Below are 17,218 nucleotides of genomic sequence, written 5' to 3' on the forward strand. Positions count from 1 at the left end.
GCTAAATACTGTGGATCACATTTTCTAATCAAATGTAGGAAAAACTTTTTCACAGATTTTTACAACCCTTTTTAGGACATCTCAAAGAGAGATGGCAAAGATCTGCCAATTATATCTCCTTCCATCATAATGAAATCTTAATTGTAAACTAATTTCAAAAAGTTAATAATCATTAGCTTTCCGAAAGCTAACAGTCATGAGCTGTCTTAAAATCAGAAGTGAAATGATGGCTCAAATCACAAAAGTATGACACTTATTCACATTCTTATTAATTATTTAGTCTAATAAGTATCCCATTGCACATGTGGGGAAACTGAGGCACCACAGATTATATTTTGTGTTTTTTGTTTTTAAAGATTTGTCTGCAGTTAGACAGGGAAGCCAAGGTCATAACTACAGCCAGAACTTTACAAGCTAGACACCTATGAGGTATAATATATTCTATTCAAACTTTGTATGAAATGTTACATTTAACTCACCTGTCTTGTTGGCATCACCTCTCCTTAACCCTAACTTCTTGCAAACCCTTTAAAGCATGGACATGGCAAATGTCGGTGACCACCTGCCTTCTCTGACCAGGTTAAAAAGGCTAGCCAATGCTTGTGTAAAAAAAAGAACACCACATATTGTTGTATTATATGCAATTAGAAATGTTCGGTTATCCCACTTTGGTATCCTTTTCAGAAAAAAAAAAATCTCAAAACTTATAAATGTAAACATAAGCATGGCATTTTACATTGTACCAACTGAGTAACAGTAAATAGATGAGGTGTGACCACTATAACTTCTTGACCAACTTTCTATCTTGAAACTACACACATCCAACCCTACCAGCTACCATTCTAATTCTACAGGATATTTTCCAGTGAGACAAGCTGTACAATGACCACTCTTTTCAAAACATTCCAGACCATTTCCATTTTCTTGGATCATAATATCGTGCTTTTTCTCTTTCTGTTTTTTAAACTTTATCCCTTCTTGTACAGGTGAAACCAGTCCTTCTACTGACAGATACACAACACTGTTTGCTCCTAGATATTCTGCAAGGTGATCAAATTCTGGTTTATTGGCAATGAGTTCTTCTTTTGTAGGAATGTTTATTCCCATGAAGCATGGATATTTAATTGGTGGTGAAGCTACTCGAATGTGTTCCTCTTTTGCACCAGATTCTTTGAGCAATTTTATTATAGTTGAGATGGTATTGCCTCTCACAATTGAATCATCTACAAGAACAATTCTTTTGCCTTTAAAGTTGTCTGACAATACTCCAAATTTTTTTGCAACACCAAGTTGTCTTACCCTCATGTTTGGCTGAATGAAGGTTCTCCCTACATATCAGGTTTTACACAGCACCTCCACATATGGAAGTCCACACTTCCCTGCATAAGCAAGAGCAGCAGGCGTAGCAGATTCTGGAACAGTGCTAACCAAATCTGCATCCATAGGTGCTTCAATAGCTAGCTGCCGGCCACAACGGTATCTTATTGTATAAACCATTTGGTCTTCAAACATACTGTCTGGTCTTGCAAAATAAACATATTCAAAGATACAAAAAGCCATAGGGTTTCCTTCAGACCTTGATATAATATCAAGAGTTCGGACATTACGTCTGGATATTTCCACAATTTCCCCCTGCAAGACTTCACGGTAATATCTTGCACCAATAGATAAGAAGCTACAAGATTCTGAAGACACCACCCATCCTTCTGTTTCCGATGTTTTTTTCTCTTTGTCATTTATATCAGACGCTGGAATAAGACGATCAATGCATAGGGGACGATTTCCATAATGATCTCATATTGCGTAAATAACATCTCTGGGCATTTTAAGCAGGGAGTATGGTGTGGGTGTTTCCTTCATCAAGTTTTTAATCCTGGCTACCCAGTCTGGGGTGTCATCTTGTTCCTGAGGAGGGGTATACGCCAGTAACTGGGTAATCACTTCACTATCAGAACTTGTGGACAGACCAATACCGTGACGCAGAAGCTTTTTCCTTAATCGAGCAGCATTTGCCAATTCGCCATTATGTGCCACAGCTATCTTCCCATGAAGTGTTTCAACAACAAAGGGCTGACAATTTTCTAATTCACATTTTCCTGTGGCGGCATACCTTGTGTGTCCAATTCCAAGATTTGAAACATGTAATTTTTTCAAATTGTCTTCAGTAAAGACGTGATTTACAAGACCCATTCCCTTGTGTGATTTGAATGTTGGCACTGAACTCCCCTCACTAGTCAGAATACCAGCACTCTCCTGACCCCGGCGCTGCAGCGTCCCAGAGTGATCACATGCGGCACATCCAGCTGCGTGGGCCACTCTCCTGAGGCGATGCACCCAAACACGCCACATTCCTCTCGGATCCCCAACTCCTCCAGCTCCAGGTCGCCGCCGAAAGCACGTGGAGGGACCTGCTGCGGCCAAGGTGTAAGCACCAACCAGCTGCCAGCTCGGCCCATCGAGCTTATGCGCTCGCGACAGGCGCTTCCTTCCCGAGGCTGGCTCCCCTCTTTTGTTCTTAATGTAAATTTTCACCCTAGGTTAACTTGCAGCCTTTAGTGTCATTTAACAGAAAGGTAGTCCCCATTATCCCATCCCACAAGTATTTTTCTTTATATTCTTGCTAGTGGTGGGAAGGGAGTCTAGTATAATTGAGTAGAAGGGAAAATATACTTTTTTATTTATTTATTTATTTATTTTGAGATGGAGTCTCCCCGTGTCGCCCAGGCTGGAGTGCAGTGGCAACATGCCGGCTCACTGCAAGCTCCGCCTCCCGGGTTAGCATCATTCTTCTGCCTCAGCCTCCCGAGTAGCTGGAACTACAGGCGCCCGCCACCACGCCCAGCTAATTTTTTTTTTTTTTTTTTTTTTTTTGTATTTTTTTTTTTTTTTTTTTTGTATTTTTAGTAGAGACGGGGTTTCACAGTGTTAGCCAGGATGGTCTCGATCTCCTGACTTCGTGATCTGCCCGCCCTGGCCTCCCAAAGTGCTGGGATTACAGGCGTGAGCCACCGCGCCCGGCCGAAAATATCCTTTATTAAACCCATAATGCATCAAGGTCATCAAGGTGATGAGTAAATGCTATTGACTTACTCTCCAAGCTGAAGTTTAAACACTGGAATGTCCTCTTGTAGCGTGGACAGTAAGATTGTATCATGAGTTGCCAAGAATTACCATTTTTATGACTTTGAGGACCATAAACAACTAGACCCTGGAGAAGAGGCCAAAGGTTTAGAAAGAGGAGGAAGAATGTGCATGGAAGGGACAGAATGGAAGGAGACTATATATATATTTGTAGGCAGCTACTGTAAAGACTGTTGATTTGCTATTTTTTTCTGGTAATTGACTCTACATGTGCATCATTCCAAATGCTGATGTCATAATTAATGAGTTACATCAGTGCTCAGGACTTCTGCTTTTTTTGCCAGCCTAGATTTTCCTTTAAGTTTCAGAATGTTCTACAGAGTTATTACTCAATTTATCCATGTTATTTCTAGCTAAGCATTTATGAAAGAAAACTCATATACTTCTTTCTGTTTTTCTTACTCTAATGTTATTTATTTCATTGTTGCTCATGAACAAACCTAAAAGCTACCCTTAACAAACAACTCATTATTCCTCATCCTCTATATCAAATCCATGCATTCTCCACTATCTCTGCTCTCATTACCTTAGTCCAAGTTATTAGGATTTCTTGTCTGGATGATTTAAATATCCATAGGTTGGTTTTTAAATGTATTTTATTATTTTTTTATCAGAGTTCTACATGCATGCATGAATTCTACACGGATTAAAAAGTCAAATAGTTCTACAAGGTTTGTTCAAGCCTTGCTACACACCCAGAGTACACTGACATTCTCATTTTCCATCTCCAAGTTAACCATTTTCAATTCTATTAGTTAAGTTAATCATTTTGGCATTTACCTCTACAGCTCCACAAATAAATAATATTGTTATTTCTTGATTCAGAATGGAACATTAATTTTCTGCACATTTTGTATTCCCTATATTTTCTCTAATTGTCTAGAATTTTTTCTTTTAGTATGCTTACTTTTGCATTTATCACAAATTCTTTGCCAGTTGTCTAAATGTCCAGTTGTCGGATACATCAGATATTCTTTCAATTTCTGCATTTTGAAAAACCTCTCCCACAGACTATTGACTTGTTCTGGTCTGGTTGACTTCCATGACTGGCTTGCTTCTCCCTTCTAAGCCCTCCTGGGCATTTCTTTCACTTTTCTTTTTATGCCTTGTTTTCTATATTCCATAACTTTCTATTTATAATGAACAATTCCATGGTTCATTTCTTTGTTTTAGTAGTGTATCTCCTGCAGCAGCCTCTTTAGGAACTTCGTCTAGGACGTGAGTTTTTGTAACTTGCATGTCACAGTATTTTGGGTTCTACCTTAGCAATTTATTGCCAGTGTCTGACTATAGTATTCTAGGTTGAAAACGGTTGTCTTTTAGGATTAGAAGGCAATGTACCATTGTCTGCTATTGCTTTCTATTTCTCTCTGCAAGTTTGTTGGTTCTTAATTTTGGCCCTCTAAAATTTCATGCTGTGGTACTTTGGGGGCATGTGGTGGACCTTTTTAATCTGTAAATTTATGTTTCTCTGTCTTTGGAATCCCCTTAAATTCTTCGATTAATGGTTTCCTTCCTCCATGTCTCCTATTCTCTCTAGCTAAAATGCCTGTTATTTAGATATTGGCTCTTGTGGGCCCATCATCAAATTTTCTTATGTTCTCTCTGAATTTCACGTTTTTGCTCTATTGTCTGGAATATAGTCCCACTTTGTATTTTTGCTCTACTATCTGAAATATATACCCTATTCTAACTTTCAAGCCTAGTATTTTGTTTTTTATTTCTTCGATGTTTTTATTTTTAATGTCACTACAACTTTTTGTTTTTGTATTCTGAATATTCATCTTAATCTTTTTCTTTAGTAGGGAAATCTTCTTCCCATTTCATGTTTCTCCATCTTTTTATCTCTCAAGTTCTTAATCATAGCTTTCATTGTTTTATTTTTTTCTACACAGTTTTATTTTCTTCAGTTTGCTTTTTAAATTTCTTTGTTTTGGACTTTTTTTAAGTAAAGAGATTTTCCGCGGATACCTGATATTTCTTTATTTACTGCTAATGGAGATTAAAATTGAAAGGAAAGTCTGAGAGCGTACAGGTTAGACTTTGTCAATGTAGGTTCAGTAGAGAAATCTGCACCATACTGTTGGGTCATCCCACAGCACTATTTTTAGGTCCTTACTTTGGGTCTTATCATATTGCCCAAGGACAATTTCCCATGCTCAGTGCTTAGCTAGAAGCAGCCTAACAGAATACTAAAACCCAAATTGAAAAAAAAAAAAAGCTGAGATTTTCAATATCTAATCCGCTTTCATTAGTTTTACTACTTTCTTTTTTGTATAGACTTTACCACCTCCATTCATATTTGCAACTGTGCATGATTTTTTTTTTTGTACAGAGATTTTGGGTTTATTTCTCCAGAATATATAAACTTCTATCCTTCTTCTCTTATGGGAAGGTATATTTAGGTTCTCCTCCTTTATTCCTACTTCCATGGAACCTAGAAAGCCTGATTCCTGAGACCCTGAGAAACTGTCTTATGAATCTGTTCAATTCCTAACCTATCTAAACTGCTGCTTTAGGATTCAGCATTCTTCTTTTTGGTTAGTCAGTTTTCACTTTTTCAACTGCTTCCCAGTTTTTAAAATTTTGTTGCTTGTTATCTCCTCTACAGTTTTTCATAATTTTCTGAATTTTATAAATAAATCAAAATTTACTATTATATGTTTATTCTTCCATTTTTACTCAGAGTTTTTAACACTGGATTTCTTTATTTCCACTCTACAAACAAAATTATTATTTTTAAAATAGAAATTAGATTAGTCTTTGCTTAAAGGCCTTGAATCACCTCCTAATTTCTTACACATTGAAAAAATAATAATAACATAATTTTCCAAGACTTTCTGAGACCCAGTTATTGCCTTCTCTTTTCTATTATTCCATTTCCTGTTACTCATTGTGCTCTAATCTATGGTTGCCAGAATAAACAAATGAAAATACACCTATTACTTGGGAGAAATACCTACATTTTTAAAAGTGCATTGTGTATCTGGAATTAAAACTTAACTGGAAGTCTTATATTTTCTCTGCAACCCTACATAGTGGCTATATTCATCTGTTTTCACTCTGCTGAAAAAGACATAACCGAGACTGGGCAATTTACAAAGAAAGAGGCTTAATGGAAAAGTCACAGTTCCACATGGCTAGGGAAGCCTCACTATCATGGCAGAAGTCAAGGAGGAGAAGTCAAGGAGGAGAAAGTCGCGCATTACATGGATGGCGGCAGGCAAAGAGAGCTTGTGCAGACAAACTCCCATTTTTTTTTTTAAACCATCAGATCTCATGAGATTCATTCACTACCACAAGAACAGCACAGGAAAGACCTGCTCCCATAATTCAATCACCTCCCACCAGGTTCCTCCCAAGACACATGGGAATTGTGGGAGTTACAACTCAAGATGAGATTTGTGTGGGGACACGAAGCCAAACCATAACATTCCGCCCTTGGCCACTCCAAAATCTCATGTCCTCACATTTCAAAACCAATCATGCCTTCCCAACGTCTTAACTCATTTCAGCATTAACTCAAAAGTCCACAGTCTAACGTCTCATGTGAGACAAGACAAGTCCCTTTGGCCTATGAGCCTGCGAAATCAAATGCAAGTTAGTTACTTCCTAGATACAATGGGGGTACAGGTGATGGGTAAATACAGCCATTCAAAATGGGAGAAATTGGCCAAAACAAAGGGGCCACAGGCCCCATCCAAGTCCAAACTCCAGCAGGGCAGTCAGATCTTAAAGCTCCAAAATGATCTCCATTCATTCCATGTCTCATATCCAGGTCATGCTGATGCAAGAGCTGGGTTCCAATGGTCTTGGGTAGCTCCACCCCTGTGGCTTTGCAGGGTACAGCCTCCCTCCTGGCTGCTTTCATGGGCTTGCATTGTCTGTGGCTTTTCCTGGTGAACAGTGCAAGCTCTCAGTGTATCTATCATTCTGGGGTCTGGAGGATGGTGGCCCTCTTCTCACAGTTCCACTAGGTGGTGCCCCAGTAGGGACTCTGTGTGGGGGCTCCAACCCCACATTTCCCTTCTGCACTGCTCTAGCAGAGGTTCTCCATGAGCACCCTACTCCTGCAAAAAACTTCTGCCTAGGCATCCAGACATTTCCATACATCTTCTGAAATCTAGGCAGATGTTCTCAAACCGCAATTCTTGACTTTGGTGCACCTGCAGGCTCAAAACCACATGGAAGTTACCAAGCTTGGGGCTTGTACCCTCTAAGCCACAGCCTGAGCTCTACATTGGCCCCTTTCAGCCATGACTGGAGCAACTGGGACACAGGGCACTAAGTCCCTAGTCTGCACACAGCACAGGGATCCTGGGCCTGGCCCGTGAAACCATTTTCTCCTAGGCCTCTTGGTCTGTGATGGAGAGAAGCTGCCATGAAGACCTCTGATATGCCCTGGAGAGATTTCCCCATTGTCTTGGTGACTAACATCGGGCTCCTCGTTACTTATGCAAATTTCTGCAACTGGATTGTATTTCTCCTCAGAAAATGGGTTTTACTTTTCTACCACATTGTCAGGCTGCAAATTTTCCAAACTTTTATACTCTACTTCTCTTTTAACACTGAATGCCTTTAACGGCACCCAAGTCACCCCTTGAATGCTTCGCTGCTTAGAAATTCCTTCCGCCAGATACCCTAAATCATCTCTCTCAAGTTCAAAGTTCCACAAATTTCTAGGGCAGGGGCAAAATGCTGCCAGTCTCTTCACTAAAACATAGCAAGAGTCACCTTTGCTACAGTTCCCAACAAGTTCCTAATCTCCAAATGGGACCACCTCAGCCTAGACCTTATTGCCCGTATCACAATCAGGCTTTTGGTCAAAGCCATTCAACCAGTCTCTAGAAAGTTCCAAACTTTCCCACGTTTTCCCATCTTCTTCTGAGCCCTCCAAACCTTTCCAACCTCTGCCTGTTACACAGTTCTAAAGTTGCTTCCGCATTTTCAGGTGTCTTTTCAGCAGTGCTTCACTCTACTGGTACCAATTTAATGTATATTAGTCTGTTTTCATACTGCTGACAAAGACATACCCAAGACTGGGCAGTTTACAAAGGAAAGAGGTTTAATGGACAACTCAACAGTTCCACATGACTGGAGATGCCTCACAATGATGGTGGAAGGCAAAGAGGAGCAAGTCTCATGCATGGCAGCAGGGAAAGAGAGCTTGTGTAGGCAAACTCCTGTTTGTTTGTTTGTTTGTTTGTTTGTTTGTTTGTTTTAAATCAGATCTTGTGAGAATCATGCACTATCACAAGAACAGCACAGGAAAGATCTGCCCCCATAATTCAATCACCTCTCACCAGATTCCTCCCACAACACATGAGAATTGTGAGAGTTACAATTCAAGATGATATTTGGGTGGGGTCACAGAGCCAAACCATATCGGTGGCCTTCTTTAGGTCATTGAGCAAGCTGAGATTGTTTTTTTTTTCTTCAGTATCCAGTCCTCATGCCTGCTATTTGATCTATCAGGCATGCTCTTCCCTTGGCCTCCTCCAGATTCCTTTTTGCCTTCCCAATTTAAATTTCAAGTCTCTTTCTAAATGTCAGGTTCTCAGAGAAGCCTTTCCTAATCTTCCAAACAGGATTTGATCTCCCTACACTCACTCACCAAAATTCTCTATTTCTTCTTCTGATTATTAATTAAAATTAAATCTATTTTAATAATTACAGCCATTGCAGTGGCTCATGCCTGTAATCCCAGCTCTTTGGGAGGCCAAGGAGAGTGGATCACGAGGTCAGGAGTTCGAGACCAGCTTGGCCAACATGGCAAAACCCTGTCTCTACAAAAATTACAAAAATTAGCCAGGCATGGTGGTGGTCCCCTGTAATCCCAGCTACTTGGGAGGCTGAGGCAGGAGAATCACTTGAACCTGGGAGGTGGACGTTGCAGGGAGCTGAAATCACACCATTGCACTCCAGCTTAGGTAACAAGAGTGAAACTTCATCTCAAAAAATTTAAAAAAGGCCGGGCGCAGTGGCTCACACCTGTAATCCAGCAATTTGGAAGGCCGAGGCAGCCTGATCACAAGGTCAGGAGATTGAGACCATCCTGGCTAACACGGTGAAACCCCGTCTCTACTAAAAAATACAAAAATTTAGCTGAGCGTGGTGGCGGGCGCCTGTAGTCCCAGCTACTCAGGAGGCTGAGGCAGGAGAATGGCGTGAACCCAGGAGGTGGAGCTTGCAGTGAGCCAAGATCGCGCCACTGCACTCCAGCCTGGGCGACAGAGCAAGACTCTGTCTCAAAATAAATAAATAAATAAATAAATAAATAAATAAATAAATAAAATTACTAGTTTAAGCTTTATCTATCATACTAGATTGTAAGCAACTTGAGAGCAGTACGGGATTATCTTGTTTTCAGCTGTAGCACAGTGCCAGGTATATTTTCTAGTTAATTAATAAATAAACAATACATATTGTTTGAATGAATGAATGAGCCTAAGAAAATAAAAAAAAGCTGAGATAAACATTATTAAAATGCTTAAGGCATGGACTATGATTTGTAATTTGTGTTATTGTATCGAACTACAAAATCATTTCAAAGTATTGCATACTCATGTTATCCTTGATCTATTTACTCACTTTAATCCTATTATAACTACTAGTTGATTCCGTTTTAAAATAAATTAACTAAAAATTATCTGATTTAATTTTAAGAAGATGAAATGCTCCAAGAATTATTAATGACAGAAAAGCTAGTCTAAAGTATTAAAAATAAATACATTTCTATGCCAGGTAGTGCTAAAAGATATGAAGAAAAGTAAAGCAGTGTAAGGGAATAAAGAGCAATGGGGGAGTTATTTTAGATATGGGAATCAGGGAAGATTTATATGTTAGGTTGACATTTGAGCAGAGATCAGCAGAAAATTTGAGATTAAGCCATGAGGATATCATATTGTTCTTTATTTACACTCATGGGCAAAATAATTATTTTTAATTTTGCAATTAAGAAAATATTTTTATATTAGAATACTATGAATTTTTATTTTGAAAATCTTTTGTTTTGCAAATATTTCCCATAATTTGCAATGTACTTTTCTCATCGTAGATTCGGTACTTATCTTTATTATAGTTGGCACGTTTTACTCTCCTTCATTCTCAGTTTCCAGATTATGGCCTTTCAAACCTGCCTAGTGTTAGAATGAGACCCACGTGGGGCTACATATTCATGTTACAGAAAAAGAAGCTTTGAGACAACCGTGCTAATGGAATCACAGCTAAATTCTTTGCCAGTGATACTCAAGCTCTCAGTTATTTTCTGGCTGGAACAATAATTTTGGTTTATTCTTTCAGTCACATAGGTATAGGCAATCCCAAAGGGTCTTTCTGATAAAGGTTTCCAAATAATCATTTCCCTGGAGAGTTATAATTTGGGATGATTTAAAACTGAGAAGCATAGTTCAACCAGTCATCCTTCTTGCCTGTTATTACCTACAAACCTTGAGTGGTCCTGGCATCTGATTCTATGTGATTCCTTAGATATGTTGCATGCAGACTATAATAAACTTTATTTCCACATACAAATTCTTCACCCCCAAAGTTAAAGTCTGAGAGACAGAGAGAAACCAGAGATGCAAGTACCATTTGAAATGTACCTGAAAATCAGGCTGCAGCAAAAATAATAACCCCTGCAGTTTGTCATATCTTAATTTCAAATTTAATATACAATATATCACATTTTATTACCTACATTATAAACTTTTTGTTTATATGGAAAAGATCACTTCTCCACATTCTTAAATAACTGCTCATAATAAATAGAGCATACATCATTCTAACTATAAATGCATTGCACTACAATAATAGCTAATATTGAGTGTTTAGTAAGTATAGGTGTAACTTGATTAGATAGATATATAGGTGACAGATAGATAGATAGATAGATAAAAGTAGATTTATTTTTAGATATAAACTTATTTAAACATCACATTAACTCTTATAAAGTGAAGTTTAAGATATCTCCATTTTACAGAGGAAGAAACTGAGGTACAGCAAGGGCAAACAATCTGTCCTAAGTTATAGAAATAATAAGCAATAGACCCTCAATTCGAACCCCAATACTCTTGACCCAAAACTATTTTACAGAATATCAGTCATGATTCTATACTGCCACAATCTTTCAGTTAGTTATTCTTCTGTCTAGCACCTCTCAAGATCCTATTTCTTCTTTTATCAATCAGACCAGTTGAATAGCATTTTTTTGTGATTCACTTCTTCACCTGCCACACATACGAAAAAACCCTCCAAAGCCTTGCCCTTCATTCCAAGCCTATCCCTACAGAATGTCAACAATTCTACCATTTGTAGATATTGAGCACAGATTTTGGATACCGTCTTAGTCCTGAAACAAACATTGACTAACAAGAACATTAAATACAATAATAATTGACTCAACACATCCGTTTTCCTTTTTAACATTACTTTTCATTTTATATTCATAATAAAATGTGAGAATAACTCTGGTTCCCAATGATTTAATTAATACTTTTTCATCCAGGCAGTGAAAGTAAGACCTGGTAATGCATTAATCTTGTCAGTCTCTCTTTACATTTTTTTTCTATTTCTATATAATAATAATAATGGGACATTATTAAGCCAGGGTTGAAAGATGATTTTAGAGGCCTCCAATATGAATCCACTAGATATTTACACAGACTGCTCAAGTTTTAGAAAGAGAAAAAAGTTACTTAGAGAAAAAGTGAGGTATATGTTGTAGAACACATACTAAAGACAGTGAATCTGGGTCTACTCTCATTTCCATTTCTCACTTGTGTGGCAAAGTTACTTTGTTCATCTGTTAAATGGGAATGTTGAATTTTAGTACAGAGGCTCATTCCTAGGCTAAAATTATATTATTTCCATATTATTACAAAGCGAATGAAGTAACAAGTTGTAGTGGTGGTCTGTCTTCCAGAATTGATAACTAGTATCGTATGATTTTGACTCCAAAAAAAGCAAAAAAATAACAAGACATTTACTCAAATGGTATTATAAAGTTGACATAGTTCAGAAAAAGAGAATCACTTAAAAAGCAACTACATACCCCCTCTCACCCAGCTCCGAACCTCTGCCACCCATCTTTGATGGCTTCCTTAATTCTTAGTCATTTATATTATAAAGTTCATAGATAAGTAGGGATTTTTAAAGAAATAATTTCTCCTCTTCCTAAAAAACATGGATGAGAAAGCTCCTCCAACTTTTCATCCCACAAATTACTTTTGAACTAGTTTCTGAGGCTTCGTTGACAAGATCACGCTTGGCCACTGGCTACTCATGCTTGTGTCAAATTTTTCTTTTCTGTCATTCTCAACTTTGCCTATTGGAATCACTTGGGGATCTTGTAAAACTACTTATGCCTGGGTCTTAGCCCCAGAGAGTCAGATCTATAGATCTGCTGTGGGGCCTGAGCACTGGGATTTGTTAAAGCTCCCCAGGTGGTTCTAAGGAACATCTAATGTTGAGAATTCCTCTGAGTTCTGAAAATATGTGAAGGATTCAGTCACTGACTCAGTTAATGTGCCGTGTTCACTTTCTGTATCAGCCTCTATGCATCATTCCTGGTGCATTCTGAGTTAAAAGAAAAAAGCATACACTATTCATTTATGGCTATAAGGAAATATTGCTATTTTAAAATAAAGAAAAGTATTGCACACTTTTCTATATTTTGGGGGACCTATATAATTACTCTTAGGTAGAAAAGGCTTTTTTTCTTTTAGAAAAGAATTTTTTTTTCATTATGAAAGGCAAGGCATCAGGCGATGTTTGAATGAGAAAACAGATAACCATAATTAAATGTTTTCCATAATAAAGTTCATATTTGTTCTTGCTGATATAAAGAGATTATTTTAAGGTATAATAATTTCAGCTTTGAACAGGTAGCTCCAAATGCAGGATTGTGTGTGTGTGCGCACGCATGCATGCATGTGTGTGTGTTTGGATTGTTTGTTTTGCAGTTTGTTTTTCATTGCTGTTGTGTTTTGGGGGGGGGTTCTTCCCCCCTTTCTTCGAGCTTTGCTGGGTGTGGGGTCAGCAGTGGTGGTGGAGGATGGAGAAGTAATGAAGTGGTTGTGGATGGATAGTATAAAAGAACTAGGAGAGAAGAATTTGCAAAGCCAGAATGGGTCCCAGCAACATGGGTACAGATCAAGCCCGAAGGAAAAACATACCTACAATATTATTTTAAAATTCCCTGAGACAGTGTGTGATTAGTAAATCTAGAAAGAGCAGTTTCCTCTTCTATGCTGTAATTTCCCTAATCCCAAATCTTTAATACAGCTTAATCAACTACTAACCTAATAATGGCTGTCTCTTCCCTTTGCTTTGGAGACTAAAATCTATATTTACAATTTGAGGTGAAGCCACAGAAGAGCTAGCGGAATATGTAGAGTGTTGGAGAGGTAGCCAGAATGGTCAGGGAGAAGCCAGCCAAAACCAGGAATTTGGCAGTGGAGCTGAAAAGTTAACAACCGAGATATATAAGCACGATCTCCAAGAATTCGCAGAAATATTTGGGAAGAATATAAATTTCTTTTAGTCTAAAGTGAGATTGGAATTCAAATTATTTTATTAAAGAATTAAAGAAAAATTTGCTCCCACTGAATGCCAGAGGGCACAACTGGGTTATACTTTGGTATATTCATGAAAGGGACAGAATTCTTTGTACAGAATTGTCATTTATCTCTTCCACAGTTCCATTACTCTTTCTGGGGCAGATATATCACAATGTACAGGAAAAAAAAAATCCATGGAGCTTTCATTTTATAATGGAGTAGAAGAGCTTAACACATACCCTTAACTGAATAGCTAAGATCTTGAGAGAACTCCAGGTTTCTATATTATTGTTGTGACCTATTTGAGCCCTATGAAAAATCCTATGGCATTGCAATGGTTTTTTTTTTAATCTAAAGTTATAGTTGCTTCTTGTTGTTTTTGTAAGTGAGATGGAAACCCTATCAAAAGAAGAAAACAAACCATAAATTGTCCAACATTAGGCCAATTACAGGATGCTAAATAGTTTGCAAGTCTGTAAACAAGGTATAGTTTATTGAATTACTGGTAGTTTGTATTCAGATGGTATTTTTTCTTCCTTTAAAGGTCTTACAATAAGATATGCTTAAATTCTTAGTGATGACCAGTTTACTAGATTCATCAGATATTTTTGATGATAGGCTCATTTTCTTTTTTCTTAGAGACATGTTATTTTTATAGAAATATTATAATTTTCAGCCTAGTGGTTCCAAAAATACATAAAACACAAAGTAAGTAAAATACAAGAAATCTATGGTTAGTTGTCTGTGTAAGAATTATTACAATAACATTAAAAATGCAAATGATAGGGCCCCAACTATAGTAGGGCAGGGATAAGAAACAGAAATCTGTTTTCTTTTAGAAAAGTACAAGAGAAATCAGGTTTGAGAAACACTGGGCTGTATGATACACCCCTCAAACAACCTATAGCTGTGAAGCTTCAATATATTTTGCTGCTAAGAGCAGATGCATATATTATGCTTCTGTTGTCTAATAATGTTCCTTTTCACTTGGGAGTTTTAAATTTTCTCTTTTCTCCTTTACAGTTTAATCTTTATATCGCCTCCTTTATAGAATTTTTCTCTCTTTCTTGTTTAGTAGGTTTCTTAGGTGATTGCTTACAGGGTATTTTGTGTCCTGTAAGGAAAGATAGTAATTTTAGATGGAGACACAGAGAAGACAAACGAACTTCAATATGAAATGAGCTAAGATTCAAGTATTTATAAGAGAAGAATATTCCAAAGCACTCTGTAAAGTGTTATATGCTACATTCTATTGCGATTCTATATTTAGTTTCTAGAACCGGGCACATACCAGAAGTGTAATACATATTTGTTGAATGAATGAATGAATGAATAATTCATGAATGAATGAATGAATTAGCGAGCAGCATAGCATACAAGCCAATAGAAAAGCCTCTGGAGTTAGCTAAACTTATCTGTCAGGGAGTTATACCTAATAAGTCATTGAATTTTTGTTTCGTTAGACCAATGTACATTTTAGATATACTACCAGGATTTTACAAAATCATAAACTAGGGCAAAATTTTAAGGAAGGCATTGCTGCACACACATTAATATTAGAAGCACCATATTATCTCTAAAGTCATGAAGGGTAAGTGTCACAGAAAAATATGCCGTTGGATTACCTTTAACATGTACCATTAGAACGTGGTCCACTCACATTCCCAAGTTTTGAAATATTTTTTTTAAAAATTGCTTATTTTGTTCATCTTTTCTTATAATGATCGATTTTCCTCTATTGATATCAGACTTAGGATAATTTTATATATGAACCATCACCTTTCTTAATCCACTCAAAATTCATAATCTATAAGAAACAAAGTTCATTCTTATTATTTTTAATTGCTTTGAAAAATAAGAATGCTATGTTTATTATTTTTCATTGCTTTGAAAAATAATACTTTGATGCAAAAAATAATTACATCTGAAAAAGAGGAAGAGTGTGGTTATTAATAAAAATCTGTAATTGAACTAGAACAATAAAATAAAATTTCTAAAAACTTTATTGTCTTCCTTCCCATTGTTTCATAAACAAAGATATAAGTGTTATTGAATAGGACAGAAATCCTCTTTCTTGGAAGAAATCTGTCAGTATTTACATTTCTGGAACAGAAAAGAGCTAATTCAAACCAATGCTCTACCATTTGCTATCTAATATACAGTAGAAGAGGCCAGGTAGGTTGTTCACTCCTGTAATCCTAGCACTGTGGGAGGCAAAGGCGGGTGGATCACTTGAGGCCAGGAGTTCGAGATTAGCCTGGCCAACATGGAAAAACCCTGTCTCTACTGAAAATACAAAAATTAGCTGGGCATGGTGGTGCATGCCTGTAATCCCAGCTACTCGGGAGGCACAAGAATCACTTGAACCCAGGAGGTGGAGGTTGTAGTGAGCTGAAATCGCTCCACTGCACTTCAGCCTAAGTGACAGAGTGAGACACAGTCTCAAAAAAAAAAAAAAATAGAGAGAGAGTAGACGAGTTATAAGGTCTGAATGTGCACTTTAAGCTGAAATATAAATGATGAAGAGGAGCCAAATACAGGAGTATGTGAGGAAAGATCCTTCCAAGCTGAAGGAATAGCAAGTGCAAAGCAATAGGCAGGAATGAGCTTGGTGTGTTTGAGAAACATTAGGAAGTTATCCCTGATGAGTTAGAAGTGCAGTCGGTGTGGTAGAAAATGGTAGGTTTCAAAGTTAGAGGCCCAGCAAAAGCCAAAAATATACAGGTCTGTGGGCATAGTAAGGGTTTGGATTTTACTTCAATTGCAATGAAAGCTATCCAGAAAGTTTCAAATAAGGATAAAATGTAGGTTGGAGGCTTACATTTTTAAAATATTACTCTTCCTGCTTTGGATATGACTTATGAGTGGTCAAAAGAAAGTTCTGCTAAGAAGCTACAGCAGGAGTACAAGATTGAGATGCTCTTGATTGGACTTGAGCAGCCATGAAAAGGGTGTGTGCTGGTGGTTATCTTTTGATGTGTTATTTTGATGTGTTACTCCTTCGGCCATCTTCCCTGTACTGTGGTTTATCCCCAAGCCCCTCACCAGCAAGTCTGTGCTTTAGACTCTGCCTATTGCAGGCACTGACAAAGATTCAGAAGGAAAAGAGTTATAATTCATTATTTCTCCTGCAGTAGTGCAGCAGCTCAGACTCCTGGAGTGGTGGCAGTGGAACGCTTCTTAAAATCCAAACTCCAGTGGCCCTGTCCTGCTTTGTGGGTGAAATTTTGGCATCGACTTCTTGCAGTTTTGTAATTTCTAGATAGCATTCCCAGTCCTTACAGTGACTTCTCTACCCTCACCAACATTATTTCAAACAACTGATCTTGGATTAAATCGGTTTGAAATATATAGATTGATTTTTTTCCCCTGACTGAACTCTGACTAATACAGTATTTTTCTTTGTCCAGTAGTAGTTCCAAGAAATTGTCCTGCAAAGATGGGAACCTGGGAGAGATTTTCTGTCCTGGATGGGTTTGATCAAAATTATGACCTCGACTCCAGTATAAAATGGGATG

The 17,218-nt window shown here is 37.6% G+C and overlaps 1 pseudogene; it reads right to left on the minus strand.

Annotated features, from left to right (window-relative positions):
- Positions 1 to 690: 690 nt before the first annotated feature.
- On the minus strand, positions 691 to 2,456 carry LOC100611194 (amidophosphoribosyltransferase-like; annotated as a pseudogene).
- Between the last annotated feature and the right edge of the window lie 14,762 nt (positions 2,457 to 17,218).

The sequence above is a fragment of the Pan troglodytes genome, chromosome 2 (genome assembly GCF_028858775.2).
Source record: "Pan troglodytes isolate AG18354 chromosome 2, NHGRI_mPanTro3-v2.0_pri, whole genome shotgun sequence".
In the NCBI taxonomy this organism is placed as follows: Eukaryota; Metazoa; Chordata; class Mammalia; order Primates; family Hominidae; genus Pan; species Pan troglodytes.